The sequence below is a fragment of the Amia ocellicauda genome, chromosome 19 (assembly GCF_036373705.1).
Source record: "Amia ocellicauda isolate fAmiCal2 chromosome 19, fAmiCal2.hap1, whole genome shotgun sequence".
In the NCBI taxonomy this organism is placed as follows: domain Eukaryota; kingdom Metazoa; phylum Chordata; class Actinopteri; order Amiiformes; family Amiidae; genus Amia; species Amia ocellicauda.
This window is the reverse complement of record NC_089868.1, coordinates 9014472-9027326: the sequence shown is the minus strand read 5'-3', so window position 1 is coordinate 9027326 and position 12855 is coordinate 9014472. Positions and strand designations below refer to the sequence as shown.

General features: G+C 42.9%; 1 protein-coding gene across 2 annotated transcripts in view; it reads left to right on the top strand.

Annotated features, from left to right (window-relative positions):
- The first annotated feature begins 4651 nt into the window (after positions 1–4651).
- The window catches only part of fam163ab (family with sequence similarity 163 member Ab), a 41406-nt gene continuing 33202 nt past the window's right edge, over positions 4652–12855 (top strand). For both annotated transcript variants that reach the window (XM_066692488.1, XM_066692487.1), the window contains exon 1: positions 4652–5375. The gene's annotated coding sequence lies outside the window, so the exon portion shown is untranslated. The remainder of the gene's footprint in view (positions 5376–12855) is intronic.

The following is a 12855-nucleotide window of genomic DNA, read 5'->3' as shown; positions in this document are numbered from 1 at the left end:
CTTGGCTGCAAGAGGAAGGAGAAAAACATGAAAAAAAGATAACCACAAAAGTGGGTCGCATCTACCAAAACAAAAGACATAAAACAGATCAATAAACAAATAAGCTGAGCAACACAAAATACAATCATGACATAGCCCATCTGCCAGTGACAAGTTAGATTTAATTGAATTACAAGGTTTGGCAGTAGCACTTCAAAACAGGAATCTGGGATATAATTTATATACAAGCCTCTCTTCTACAGAGGTGAAATATAGTATATTGTGTAAATATAAAATATAGTGCTTATTATTTTCCCTGATGCTGACTAGGGACCTTCATCATTCCTAACTGATCTGTCTTTTTCTTTTAAAGTCTGATTGTATACTTGTTTGTTATTACTGTTGACTTGTATATGAATTCATAAATACAATCATACATGTCAGGTTGTATTTAAGAGCTGGGTCATGTGTACTTCAGCTTCTCTAAATGTTATTTTGTGACAATTTAAAAATGGAAGATCCATGTGTGGGCCAACAGGGGTGAGTATTATTGATAAATCTCTATAATAATACAATTTATCTCTCAGACTGGATATGACAATCACACCCCAAAGGTAATTCTACCAAACATTTGTACTTGTTTATATTACACACACTGAACAGGGGATGTACACATAAGGATAAAATCCAAGAGGGTCCAGGATTCCGATTATGTAATCTAATTCCAAAGTTAACTAAGACCATTGCGATCTGATTTGATGCTCTCACTTTACGCTGTGCTCCAAATGAAAGACCTCATGTGACGTTTCAGGAGGAAGTAAATAAATAAATAGAAAGTCCAAACACCTCAGTGTGAACAGTGGAATGCGCAGTGAGTCTTGCAAAATGAACTGTCATCTTGTATCACACTCATATACTTAGACTCATATACCTTTCCTTGACTAAAATAGCATGCTGCAAAGTCTCTCACAGTGTCATTTTCCAAGAGAGGGATAGGGAAAAAGGATCCTGAAATCCAAATGAATTACAAGACATTTGTGTAAAATGACAAGACACTGTGTAAAATAAGTTGCTTCCAGTCTTTATACATAATAAGTCGATGATTTCAGACAATTTCAGAGATTTTCCTTGATCTCCAAACCCCACAAGCTTTGAGACAGAGAGAAAATGATACAAGTGTAACTCCAGAAGGCTTGAACATTGAGGAACCTTCTTAAAGTCACTACGCCATTGAATTCCAGATTGTTTAGCCAATGAAACCTTTTGGGAAAGATGAGGAAAGGACTTTGCAAAGTCCAAAGCAATGCCTGCTCAAGTCTTTGAGGCAAGTAAAAACCACTTGGGCTATAATGACCAGTTACACCTGGGCAGATGTGCAATGCTCTATGGGTAACCTTGGCAATAGCTAGTTGTGATATACCTCAGATTCACTTCATCTACGTCTGAACCATAGGGTCCAAGAAAAGACTTTTACCCATTGAGCCAGTTATCTGTGTTTGAACCATTTAATCTCCAGAACAGTCACCAGCTGCTTAGAATATGATTCTAGTCCACATTAGACTCTTAGAAGTCTAGTTCCATCAGGTCCTAGTTACAAAATAGTTTTGTCAGCTCCCCCTACCTCCCTAACACCTGCTGCAGCACTGTGCTCTGAGTAGACCCTTAAAACATCCAACGGCATCTTTATCTGAAATGTAACCTATTCCCTGAAAGTCTATATATATATTATTCCCTTAAAAAGACATGCCAAAGAATGCACTTAGAGGCTGTTTATTTATATCAGTGATTTATGTTGGGGCTTATCTGATGTGAACAGACCAACATTCAAACAGTCATGAACAAATGTTCGCACACACCCCTGTCTCTTCAATGCAAAGTGCTTGTAACTCAAGCTGATGATATTATCGCTTAGGGAATGCCTGCTCTGTACAAAACTTCCTGTGGATGTCTAAAATACACAGTTGTGGTAGAATATGCATAATCCTTTTTAAGTTATGAAGAATATATATATTTTTTTTAATATATAAGCCTTATTGCATTTTTAATCCATTGTAATTACTGCCATTTTATCTTGAAACCATCCCCCAGTGTAATGTAGTGCACATTCGCCTCTCAGACAAAAGGCTCAACACAGCTTTCACAAAACAACAGAAACAAGAGAGAGCTGTACAAGTGTGTGACCAGCAAACCGCTTTTTCTTAGGGGAACCTTAAACAGAGAGGGTGTTACAGTGTCTTATTGGTCCTATACCGAGGCGTTTTTTAAGGATCCCAGGGAATGTGCTATAACAAAATTTACAGACAATTTCTTTAAACAATTATCTGAGTAGTTGTTATATATACAGTGAGGGAAAAAAGTATTTGATCCCCTGCTGATTTTGTACGTTTGCCCACTGACAAAGAAATGATCAGTCTATAATTTTAATGGTAGGTGTATTTTAACAGTGAGAGAAAAATCCAGAAAAACACATTTCAAAAAAGTAATAAATTGATTTGCATGTTAATAAGTGAAATAAGTATTTGATCCCCTATCAATCAGCAAGATTTCTGGCTCCCAGGTGTCTTTTATACAGGTAATGAGCTGAGATTAAGAGAACTCTCTTAAAGGGAGTGCTCCTAATATCAGCTCGTTACCTGTATAAAAGAATCCTGTCCACAGAAGCAATCAATGAATCAGATTCCAAACTCTCCACCATGGCCAAGACCAAAGAGCTGTCCAAGGATGTCAGGGACTAGATTGTAGACCTACACAAGGCTGGAATGGGCTACAAGACCATCGCCAAGCAGCTTGGTGAGAAGGTGACAACAGTTGGTGCGATTATTCGCAAATGGAAGAAACACAAAATAACTGTCAGTATCCCTTGGTTTGGGGCTCCATGCAAGATTTCACCTCATGGAGTTTCAATGATCATGAGAACGGTGAGGAATCAGCCCAGAACTACATGGGAGGATCTTGTTAATGATCTCAAGGCAGCTGGGACCATAGTCACCAAGAAAACAATTGGTAACACACTACGCCGTGAAGGACTGAAATCCTGCAGGGCCCGCAAGGTCCCCCTGCTCAAGAAAGCACATGTACAGGCCCATCTGAAGTTTGCCAATGAACATCTGAATGATTCAGAGGAGAACTGGGTGAAAGTGTTGTGGTCTGATGAGACCAAAATCAAGCTCTTTGGCATCAACTCAACTCACCGTGTTTGGAGGAGGAGGAATGACCCCGAGAACACCATCCCCACCATCAAACTTGGAGGTGGAAACATTATGCTTTGGGGGTGTTTTTCTGCTAAGGGGACAGGACAACTGCACCGCATCAAGGGGACGATGGACGGGGCCATGTACCGTCAAATCTTGGGTGAGAACCTCCTTCCCTCATCCAGGGCATTGAAAATGGGTCATGGATGGGTATTCCAGCATGACAATGACCCAAAACACACAGCCAAGGCAACAAAGGAGTGGCTCAAGAAGAAGCACATTAAGGTCCTGGAGTGGCCTAGCCAGTCTCCAGACCTTAATCCCATAGAAAATCTGTGGAGGGAGCTGAAGGTTCAAGTTGCCAAACGTCAGCCTTGAAACCTTAATGACTTGGAGAGGATCTGCAAAGAGGAGTGGGACAAAATCCCTCCTGAGATGTGTGCAAACCTGGTGGCCAACTACAAGAAACGTCTGACCTTTGTGATTGCCAACAAGGGTTTTGCCACCAAGTGCTAAGTCGAAGGGGTCAAATACTTATTTCCCTCATTAACATGCAAATCAATTCATAACTTTTTTGAAATGCATTTTTCTGAATTTTTTTGTTGTTATTCTGTCTCTCACTGTTAAAATACACCTACCATTAATATTATAGACTGATCATTTCTTTGTCAGTGGGCAAACGTACAGAATCACCAGGGGATCGAATACTTTTTTCCCTCACTGTATATACATATATATATATATATATATATATATATATATATATATATATAAGCAACAACTACTCAGATATTATTTTTCAGATAAAATACACACATTAGTGTCATTCTTGGTATATGCGAAATACACAAACCTCAGTTTAGCCTCCTCTAGTGAATAATATTGAGCCAATTCTAGAGCCTTTGTATCAGCATTTCAGCACCTGGACAGCGCCTCGTCTGTTTCCAAACAGGGCTGAACGTGTTGTCTAAAATCAATGTGGGGCATTTGAATGGGAGGAAATCCTGGGGGGTATTTGTTTAACCTTGGGGGGATTTAGGGATGTGCACAGTGGATGTGCAACACTTTCACTGGTGTTTATCTATGTGCCACCCCCCAACCCACTGTTGACAATTGAGCAGCACAACCCGTTGCCCGTTGAATGGGGGATTTTCTTTTCTTTTTCTCACCTGGTTATTTCGGAAAACCACACATGTGACTGGTGAACATGGATCAAAGTACATGCAACACCCTTTTAAACGCATGTAATATAGAGTCCAATTAAATACACCCACACAGGCATTATTACTTAATGAGATTAGGAGGATGTAAATCCGTAAAAGGAGAGTCTAGTAGCATTGCATTTCAGCTGGGATGCACAGCTCCTCTCAGTGAAACAGCTGTTGCATAACGCGATTACGCCTCCCAACCGTCCTCCTCTCCCACAGGAGCTCCGGTCTGTCTCTGACCCGACACTGGGATTTACAACCTCCGAGTCAATCCGAGCCAGATCCTCATGAGTTGCAGTCTTATTCCCGAGACACCGTGTCTAATCTCTACCTCTTGCCTTCCGATCGGATCTCTGCCGGGATTTTGTTTTATGCCTACTACAGTTGTCCTTAATTGAACAAAAAAAAAAAAAAAAAAAAAAACAATCAAACAATACAATACAAGGTTTTTGTGGGATCATTAGTGTGTGGTTTGAGGACCAGGCATTTGTGTGAAATTGGGGGCATGTTTTTCGGATCCTGCAACACTCCTGGCGCCGGCTGTGTGTTTGTATCCCGCGAGTGGTGAGAAGAGTTACATGGTTTTCCCTTTTTAAATTGTAGTTTGATACATATGACCTTACTGAATATACTATGCTCCAGTTTGTTTCATTATTCCTCTGGGATTAGTTACTGGTTTCTCCAGTGGAAGTGCTGGGTGTGTGGATCTTTACAGGGCAATGCATTAGAAATCCGTCTGATCCAGCGCGACTGAACTTGAGGGAGGAAAAGAAAACCATGCAACCTCGGATCTTTCTGGATATTAAGAGTAGATTCAATTCATCCTCAACGGTGTGAATAAAACACACAAACCAACCAATAAACAACAACAACAACAACAACAACAACAACAACAACAACAACAAAGGGCAGAGACCCTAAGCGGCTACATTGACTGTAAAACATTGTCAAACTACATTTCCTATCCGGTGACTTGTGAGATTCGGCGGTGGCCAAGGTAAGACTGCTAGACCAAATATAAAAACATGATTTATTCCCTCACAATTTCAGTGACCAGTATTTATTTCTAATAACAAGCTATCTGTTTTGAATGGGATTGTAAGCAAGGGAACTGCTGTACAGATTTAACATATGGTAGCACTAATGCTTTTCTTTCTTGTTCTGCGGCCATTGAGATGTAAAATTTGTCATTCACGGAGATCAGACTAATTTAGCCCAGGGTGGTTGGTGCTTAAATAAATTGGATGGGTCCACTTGCACAGAATAATGCTTTGAAAGTGTGCACCTACTCCCTCACCCTCCCTCTCCCTCTCCTTCCCCTGCTCTCTCTCTCTCTCCTTCCTTCTCTCTCTCCTTCCCTCTCTCTCTCTCTCTGTCTCAGGGGTTCTGAGTGTTTGCATCTAATTTAGGCACACATGCAATTCAATCTGATATTTAATTATTTCAAGGAAAGTTATGTAAAATAATATGATAAATGTTACTGAAACGAGTCTTCAAAGGCTTGATGTGTGTTATGTGATGTGTACAAAGAGATAATAATAACATTATTAATTCTATGATAATGATTTTACCACTAATGTGTTTAGTCCCATAACCCAATTATGGTTTAATGAACCTGCTTTGAATGCACTCTTGTATCACCTTTTATTGAATATTCTGCTTGTGCAAGTTCAGACCGCATTTGTCTTGTATCAGAAGTAGTCTGCATGTTTGGATGCCTAAATACTATTTTATTGGATTTAGTATTTTCTTTTCATCAATAAAAACAATTCAATTTTTAATACTTATGATTAAAAACATTGACATATCAATCCTTAAAATCACTTAAAATTTTTTAAAAACTTTGTGATTTTAACAAAACTAAAACAATTAACTTTAAAATAAATGTGCTCAAATCAAATAAACAAAACGTGATAAAAGCAAAAACTGCACACCAACAAAAGAGTCAAATACATTGAAAATAACAGAAAATGCATTAGACAAAATAAAGAAACAATTAAAAGGAAAAAATAAAAAACAAACAAAAAAAGTCTAATGCATTTTAAATTAAACCCAAAAACGGTCAATGTATTTGACAACTAAATATAACAAAACTATACCTAAAAAGCCCTAAACAATGTGATTTAAAAACAACTAAATCTTTAAAAACAATTAAGATTCATTATTTAAAATCTTCTTTTAAAAACAATCATTCATAAAATCTTTAAAAGATCTTTAAAAGATCTTGGACTCGGGCTCCAGCAGGGGGAACTAACCGTCCCCGGAGGTGGGTCCCATCACGGGATCCTGAGCTCCCCCAGATCTTGTATGCGCCAGTTCTTAAAGGCTTCCTCCTTGCCCCTCTGATGGACCTCCAGATTGACATAGTCTTTCACAAACACCATGCCCCTCCGCGCGATGACGATCGGGTCCAGCTCCTGCTTATTGAACAGACAGATGTTCCGTCCCTCCCACAGTGCCTGCTTCACTGCGCAGACGACACGCCACCAGCACCTCAAGGTAGATGTAGAAATTCCCTTGGCTGGACCGTATAGGATCTGCTGGGCGGTCGCCCGCGCAGGAACGGCGAACCTATGGAGGAACGGAGAAAACAGGAGCCAGACCCTGTGGGCGGAGGGGCACTCACTAAAGATGTGAGCCTCCGTCTCCTTCCCCAAGCAACCCTTATAGGGGCAGGTGTCATAAGGAGCTATGCCCCTTCTGTGCATAAACACTCGGGTGGGGAGACACCGACTCACAGCCATCCAGGAGACATCTTTCTGCGTGTTCGTGAGGCAAACGTGCGTAGCGTTAGCCCAGATAAACCGGCAGGTTTCGGGAGGGAAATCTTCTATCCGGCTGGTCTCCTGGGCAGATCTCATCTGACTACAGATGGTCTTATAATCCCAGGAGGCCAGCACGACTTTATGGAGGCCTACTTCGAGCGCAAAGGCTCGGAGCGCCCTGTAGAACGGCGGGGGATCCCACGAGTGCGGCCTGGTGTTGTCCATGGCGCAGAGGCCGAATGGTCTCAGGCTGCTGGCAAAATAAAAGCGGTTCATGAAACTCACTTTCTTGCCAGCAGCCTGGATGTTCTTGACCACATAGGCCAGCCCCTGCGCCTTTATCAGCCGCACAACGTCCGGGACCCCCCTACCTCCATCCAGGGTACCCTTCACCATCTGCACTCTTTTCAGCCTCTCCATTTTGCTCCCCCAGACAAACCGAAATATAATTCGGGTCACTAGTTTTGCGATACCCTTGTCTGGGGGGAAGATCATTCCTACGTAGAGGAGTATCGGGAAGAGGATGGCCTTTACGACCAGCACCTTACCAGCCATCGTCAAGGTCCTTGTGCTCCAGCCGTGGATCTTCTTTTGGACCTTTGCTATGGCCTCCTCCCAGCTCCGGGTGCCCGTGTTGGTCCCGTCGATCGTGATCCCCAGAACCTTGATAAACGGCTTCACAGGGAACACGGTCGGCGGGCCCCGGCCGACAGGCCATGCCCTGGAGAGGTAGACCTCGCTCTTGGCCTTGTTCACAGCGGCCCCCGTCGCCCTGCAGAAGCCGTCCAGCAGTTCCTCGACCCTGGCCACGGACGGAGCGTCCGTGCAGACCACGGCCACGTCGTCCATATAGGCCAGGGCCTTCAGTTGCTCTCCGCCGGAACCCGGGAGATGGAAACCTGTCACCCGGACGTCCCGGCGGATCGCCTGCATGAACGGCTCCAAGCAGAGGACGTACAGCAGGGCCGACAGGGGACAACCCTGCCGGACCCCCGACCTGACCGGAAATGGTTCGGTCAGGTGGCGGTTCACAAGGACCCTGCTGCTTAGGCCGCTGTAGATGATCTTGACCCACTTCCTCAGGCCAAGAGCGAGACCCATCCTCTCCATAACAAGCTGCAGGTATTCGTGGCCCACTCTGTCGAAGGCTTTCTCCTGGTCCAAGCTGATTAGGACCAGGGGAAGCCCTCTCTCGTTCGAGTAGGCCACGACATCCCTGAGCAGCATGGCGTTGTCGGCCGCCGATCTCCCCCGGGCACCACAGACCTGGTCGGGACCCACGACTTGAGGGAGTGGCCGCTGCAGCCGGAGCGTCAGTGCTTTGGCCAGTATCTTGTAGTCGGTGCACAGGAGGCTGACTGGCCGCCAGTTCCTCAGATCTTTCGTGTCTCCCTTCTTGTGAAGAAGGGAGAGGATACTCTTCTTCATCGAAGGGGCCAATCTGCCCTCTCTGTACATCGACCCCAGGACCTGGCCCAGATCTTCCTTAAGCACCTCCCAAAAGATCTTATAGAACTCAGCAGGGATCCCGTCGGGACCCGGTGTCCTTCCAGAGTTAAGACTCTTTATCACCTGGGAGAGTTCAGTGGTGGTGATCTCTGGATCCTCCTCCTCCTCCTCGTCCCCCTCATTGCGGGACTCCAACAGGGACAGAAAGTGATGGATCAGATTTTGATCCACCACCTTCTGGTCGTACAACTCCCTGTAGAAATCCCGCACCACTGTCTCAACAGCCTCTCTGCCCTCCACCTCTTGCCCCGAGGAGTCGATCATGGAGGACATTGCAGGCCGCCTCTCCTTCGTTTTCTTGAAGAAGAAGCGGCTGCATTTCTCATCGTCCTCCATGATGCGGACCCTGGAAAGGACCTTGATCTTCTCTTGCTCCTCCCGATAGAGGGCGGAGAGACTCAGTTTGACCCGGGCCACCTCCTCAGCTAGGTCGAAGCCTCTGAGCTGTAAAAGACTCAGGCGCTGGAGGCGGGCGTTTAGATGGAAATATCTCGCCCGCCTCTCGCGAGCTTTCCGTTTCCCCAGCTGAATGAAGTAGCCCTTGGTTCTTTTCTTCATCATCTCCCACCACTCTATGGGAGAATCAAAAAGGTCCTTCAGGGTCCTCCACTCCTCGAGGCGTCTGCTAAAGGTCTTAATCACACGAGGGTCATTGAGCAGAGAGGTGTTGAGCTTCCAGACCCCAGGCCCCGACTCCCGTGTGCTCGGAATGAGCACCTCTGTCGTCAGGAGCCTGTGGTCTGAAAAGAAGACCGCCTCCGAAGACATGGCGGTCCTCTCCAGTGGCTTGCTGAGGAGGACGAGATCTATCCTGGAGAAGGAGGAGCCAGAAGAACTCACCCAGGTGAACAAGGGGACCAGGTCCCGACCTGCGTCGCAGAGTTCAAAGTCCTCCACGAACGCAGCGAGGTCCCTGCTGGATCTATCGTTGCGGGGCTTACTCCGGTCTACATCCCTCAGAGCACAGTTGAAATCACCTGAAATGATAACTGGCAAGGTGCCGATCAGGAGCGGGCGTAGCTGAGGGAGAAAGAGGACTCTCTCTCTCTGGCTGGTGGGGGCATAGACATTGACCAGCCTCAATACAGCCCCCTTGTATTTAAAATCGAGGCTGGCCAGTCTGCCCGCCTCTATAACCTTGAATGTTTTAACTATTAAGAAGGGGTTTTTCAGGAGTACGGCAATCCCGTCCGCTCGGGACACATTGGACCCCGACCAGAAGGATTCTCCTAGGGTCCAAGTGTCCCGGAGATCTTTGTATTCTTTTTGGAACGGGATGCCGCACTCCTGCAAACAGATAATATCCGCCTTCATTCCAGCCAGAGAGTTTAAAACATCGGTCCTCTTTTTCACCTCAGCAATGCTCCTCACATTAATTGAAATAATGGTTAATGCCATAATGGCTGTGAGGGCAATTACCCGCTCCGTAACAATCATGTAAAGAAACCTTTCTCTTCCCCACTCCTCTCTTCTCCCTCACCTAGCTTAGCGCTAGCACCCATCATTTCAATCATTTGCCTCACCGCTTGATCCTCTAGGAAGACTATGGGGGGGGCTCGGCTCCCGCCACCCGGTAAGGCGGGCAAAACTCCACTGGGCTCAGGGCCCGTGGTGCTGGAGGTTCTCCCTGGTTCCTTTGAGGCCGAGGCCCGACGAACAGATGGCAGGGCAGAGGCTTTATGTACAACTGGGGAGAAAACTGTATAGACCCCGCTAGTCGTTCTTTTAACTAATGGTGGGGGAGGGGGTGGTCTCTCCCTTCCCGGCTGTCTGGATGCCTAAAGCCACTTGATCCCAATCAAAGGCTTGCAAGTGAATCAACATTTGTAGAAATGTATGCGTGTTGGCTTAGGGGTGTCGTGCTCCTTCCCTCATCCTGATGCAGAAAATTCACTTAGCCCAAGGCCATATGACTTTCTTATCCTTTCATGTGAAAGTGAGACTCGTTTGAATAATTCTCCTGGGTAGTTCAAATGTGTCATATCTGGCTGCTTGCAATACAAAAATGTAGTGAAGACAGTACCCAGACATCTGATGTATTTTTAGTTTTGTTGTTTCTTTCTTCAGGATAAAAAGGGCTACATCATATAAGGGTCTTAAGCAATATTGCTACAGACTTACAGATATCACAATTATATCTAATTATAACACATGCACTCAAAAAGAATGCATTTAATAGAACAAAATTGTATCTATTGGATTTGTGTACAGAAAAGAGGAGAAAGGTGCATGTTGTTTTGTTTCTGTAGAAGAGGGGTTATAGAACAGTCACTGATTTGTATGTTTAGAGACTTAGATGCAACCTTTCTGCATTTTTTCTACATTTCTAAATTTTTCTTAAACATCGAGCTCACCCAACTCCCTGGCTTGTCACGGCAAAAATACATTCTAGTGCTTGTATATCTGTCCCCACGGCAGGCAGGCATTGTGGTAAGCATGTCCTTACAATAGCACAACTGTTTAAAATCAGTTTAGTTTTTTTTTTAATGACTTCTCGAGATCTACTATAAGCACTTTATTTAATAATGATCATATTACTTTTCAAAATAATTTGAATACTCTTCCACCTACTATGCAAATTATCATTGGCCGTGTATAGAAATAAATATTATTCTCTTATATTTATCTTCCATTTATGAAAATGTGGATGAACATATAAACCTAATAAGGTGTTTTATTTACATTATATAGCTTTTCATTTGTATTAATTCTAAACCTTCATCAACAGCTTCAAGCACTATTGATTTTGTGTTTTGATATTAGATATGATCTTAAAGGTATTGAGGAACAATTAAACATCAGTTAACCCAGCTATGTACTTCCAAAATTAGTTAATAAGTTATGTGGTTTGGTTATGGATTAAGGAACAATATTTATTAACTTAAACGATGCACCAAATAACTTGTTCCAAATTAAGAGTGTGAATACTGGACCTTAGCAATCAATCTTAACAATATAATTCCAGCATCACATGTAGGGAAACACACATATCATTCTGAATTTCATTAATTGAGTAAGGATGTTATAAAACTGTAATTAAGGAAAAATCAAAAGGGAAGTGGACCACAATTCTGAATACATTTAACTCATTTAAAAAACTGTTTATCATTTAGAATTTTCACTTCATCTAGATAAGGTACTACTGTTTCTTTATATATAATGTAATATTCAGTAATGAAGCATTGGAGGTTTATAATTTCTGAAGCTCAGCTTAGTATCTTCCCTTTTTTGGCAGGGAATACACAAAATGCAATTCACCCTGTGCTCATAATATATGCACAAAAACATACTTTAAAATTTAAATATTTAAGTGTAATAATTTTTGCAGAGCTGTGTTGATGAACAACTTTGAATACATGTTTTTAGGAAAGGAAACTGATATTCCTTGGAATCATGGTTTAAGGGAGATTTTTAACCTACATCTGTGACTTTCAGTTCTATTAAAATGCAATAAAGTACAATATTATTTTCTTCCATTTACTTGTAGTGGAATACCTTTCATTTTTATGCAATACTTCAATTATACCACAACTGAGATTAAAGAATGTGTTGACTAGAGTTGAGAGAACAGGTACTTTTTTGCTTATAATTAAGAAAATAAAAACTGTTTTCAGCCATGGGAGGAAATTCATAATCAAGTTGGCACTTCTGGTTGGACACAGAGCAGAACATTTAATCACCTGGAAGTTCAAAATGGACCATTTCAGTACTGTAGGTAAGATGGACAGTTGAAACAGATGATCAGAATTGAAAAGACTTGGGTGTAGGAAATAAACCATACATTCAGAAATGTAGTTCAGCATTAAGGGGAAGTATGTGATGTTCTTAATCATTGTAAAGAACAAAAGGAAAAAGAAAAGATTAAATGGCCACCTAAAAAAATATATTTTATGACTTACATCTCAATTGCATCTTTTATTTATGGAACCCATGTTGCTAATGCACTTTTTCACATTCTGCAGAACAATTCTGAAGGATTTATAAATATTAAAATGAGTCTCGAGTTGTTCCCTGTTGAATATGTCTATTCAAGCACAGGGTAATAAGGCTGCAGTGCATTCCTTCTGTCCTCAGATTGTGTGCCCACTCCATTGTCTGATAATACATCAAAGGTGTAAGTGATGTGTAAAAAGGCAAATCTCCATGTGCTTGTCTAAGAAACTTAGAAAAGATGTCTTGAGAGAGGGAGAGGGAGAGAAAGAG